Source organism: Triticum dicoccoides, chromosome 4A, assembly GCF_002162155.2.
Source record: "Triticum dicoccoides isolate Atlit2015 ecotype Zavitan chromosome 4A, WEW_v2.0, whole genome shotgun sequence".
Classification (NCBI taxonomy): Eukaryota; Viridiplantae; Streptophyta; class Magnoliopsida; order Poales; family Poaceae; genus Triticum; species Triticum dicoccoides.
The window spans coordinates 3,054,220-3,057,713 of record NC_041386.1 but is presented as its reverse complement, the minus strand read 5'-3'; positions in this window follow the sequence as shown (position 1 = coordinate 3,057,713).

Here is a 3,494-nt window from a genome sequence, read left to right as displayed (position 1 = left end):
GTTTCAAAAGCTATGAGTGGAGAGGGTTGGTGTTGCGCTGCCTTTTCGGTTTTCTCGCGGCAACTACAAGTGCCACAAATATGCAACACTTGTAGCAAAAAAATTGGGCAGCTGTAAATTTCTTTTGACGCAAAATAGAGATAGGACATTTGCTAGAGCTGTTTTTGTTCGTCTCAAAGTGCCTTAAATGATACCTCCTCCGATCCAAAACAAGTGTCATGGTTTTAGTTTAAATTTAAACTCAAACCACGACACTTATGTCATGGTTTCGTGGTTTTAGTTCAAATTTGAACTAAAACCACGATATTTATTTTGGATAGAGGGAGTACTTTTTTAGGCACCACCACTATTTTGGGGCATCTGTTGGTGATGCTCTAAACACACTAGTAGTATAGGGCATGTTTGGTTCACTACTGCAAAAATGATTAGCAGTGTCGGACACAAAAGTTCAATACAGCCTAGAAACTGATACAAAAAAGACATCCTAGAAAACAATAATATCTCACTTTCTAAGTGGGATGTTTCGATTAGGATTCATTTTTGCACCAGCTTTTCAAAGAATTCGGGAGTAGGATTACTAAGATTTGAAGTCTCACAAGTAGCTATCGAACTATTCCATTGGAGCGAAACCGCTACGTGTTAGGGATGGAGAATGTTGCTCTTCGGACAAATGTCGGTCATCCGACTTCGATTGTCTTGTCCATATTCTTAGAAAATCAAACATAGATATACATATACAATGTTTGACTTACAATCCTTGAGTCGGGATGAGCGACATTTGTTGATGCGAACCCAAATAATAATAATTAGTCCCTTTAAGGTTCATCAAGTTTACCGAGGATCATCAATGTTGATGTAACCGTACAACGATAAATACCACATAAATTAATAAGCAGTAGCTCCAATAAATTAAATAGTACAAGCTACTATCATAGTTTCGACATCTCTACTAGCTACACTGCGACTCGAAGTGCAATTGCCACTCAATTACGATTTTGGTGTTAATCACAATACGATTTGCGAGAACTAATGTCGGTTGTCAAGTTTATCTCATGACATTGTCTTCTCTGTTGTGCCTACGAACATCAGTAGCCCCGTCGGTGCAAAAAGGAAAAAAAGACGGTGTTCTTCGGCGTCTCGGAAATTTTTTCAGTTTCTTTTTGAGTCCTAGGAACATCCTTACTATTAAGAGGACTTGCTGCGATTTCGGAGCTGTGGAACCCAAAACTTTCCAGTACACTTTTCTCCCATCCGGTTTGTTTTTGTCGGAAGAGGAAGTCATCGAAAACGTGCACCCATCCAGTGGACCGGGTTCGTGGAGGCACCAAAGAGGGTGGTGGACACTTCGACCTTGTCCGGTCCTGTGGGGCCCCAGGGTCACCCGAGAGGCGGTGGCCGGCCTTGGCCTAGACCGGGTGCCTGAGGCCCAAGGGCCCGAGTGTTCGGGGTCACCCGCACCACTCTGCCCCCCGGGTGTCTGGCCCTCTCTGCGCTGCTGCTCCTGTTTTGTCCAGGCGCCCGTGGGGTACGAGTGCCTGGGGTTGCAACTGTGCAACTGTCACTTTTCCCATGGGGGTATAAATACCCCCTTCTTCCTCTTAACCCTAATCTATGCCTAAGCTTTGCTCTACCATTCCCAAACATAAAACATCTTGAGAACTCCTTGCCCAACCACCCAAACTCCACAATACCTTGGGGATAGGAGGAGATTCACCCAATCTACACTTCCACCAAACCGTTTTGCTTCCCGGGCTTCTACATCAACATCAACTTGTTACTCTTGGGTGTTTGGACACCCTAGACGGAATAGGTCACCGCGGAGCCATGCTACTTGTGAGCTGCGTTGGGAATTCCCCGAAGAGGAAATGATGATGCAATACAGTATAGATAATTATTTCCCTTAGTTAAGAACCAAGATTATCAATCCAGTAGGAGAACCACGCAACGCCTCATTAGCAGTACCTACACACAAAATAACAAATACTTGTACCCAACGCAAACAAGGGGTTGTCAATCCTTGGTGGTTAATTGCAAGGATCAAATCTCGTAGTGATAGATAGATAAAAAAACACAAAATAAAATAAAGTAAATAAAATTGTAGCAAGGTATTTTTGGATTTTAATATATGATAAAAATAGATCTGAGGGCCATAGTTTTGACTAGAGGCTTCTCTCTTGAAAATAGCATACGGTGGGTAAATAAATTATTGTTGGGCAATTGATAGAAAAGCGAATAAACATGATGATATCCAAGGAAATGATCATGTATATAGGCATCACATCCGAGACAAGTAGACCATCTCCTACCTGCATCTACTACAATTACTCAACACATCGACCGCTATCCAGGATGCATCTAGAGTATTAAGTTCATAAAGAACGGTGCAACGCCTTAAGCAAGATGACATGATGTAGACAAAGTAAACTCAAGCAACATGAATAAACCCCATCATTTTACCCTTAATGGCAACAATACAAATGCATGCCTTGTCCCCTCCTATCATTGGGATATAGATCACCGCAAGATTGAACCCATCACAAAGCATCTCTCGCATTACAAGATAAATCAATCTAGTTGGCCAAACCAAATTGATATATCGGAGAGAACTACAACGTTATAATAATCATGCATAAAATAGTTCGGAGAAGACTCAAATAATATTCATGGATAATATGATCACAAACTCATAATTCATCTGATCCCAACAAACACACTGCACAAAGATTACATCGAATAGATCTCCAAGAACATCAAGGAGAACATTGTATTGAAGATCAAAGAGAGAGAAGAAGCCATCTAGCTACTAGCTATGGACTCGTAGGTCAGTGGTAAACTACTCACAAATCATCGGAGGGGCAACAAGGTTGATGTAGAAGCCCTCCGTGATCAATTCCCTCTCCGGCAGAGTGCCGAAAAAGACCTCCAGATGGGATCTCGCGAGAACAGAAACTTGCGGTGGCAGAAAAAAGTGTTTTGGGTGGCTCTTTGTTGGTTTCCCAATTTTATAGAATTTATAGAGGCGGAATTAGGTCAAACGTAGCAAAGGTGGGCCCACGAGGCACCAGGGCGCGCCTACCCCCCTTGACGCGCCCGGGTGGCTCATGGCCACTTCCTTCGGCTTCTGACTTCCTCCCAAAGCTTCTAGTGTCTCTTATGTCCAGAAAAAATCATCAAAATGTTTCGTGCCATTTAGACTTCGTTTGGTACTGATTTACTGGAAAACCAAAAATAGTCAAAAAAACACCAATTGGCACTTGGCACTAAGTTAATAGGTTAGTCCCAAAAAATGATATATAATTGCATATAGAGCATCCAAGATTGATATTATAATAGCATGGAACAGTAAAAAAATACATACGTTGGAGATGTATCAAGCCACATTCCATTGTGGTGAAGCTTTGTGGTGGTGTTGGAGCCTCAAATTAAGTTGTGGAGAGAACCCCAACCTTGTTTGTAAAGGTCCCAATTGTCGCCTTCAATGGCACGACTAGTGG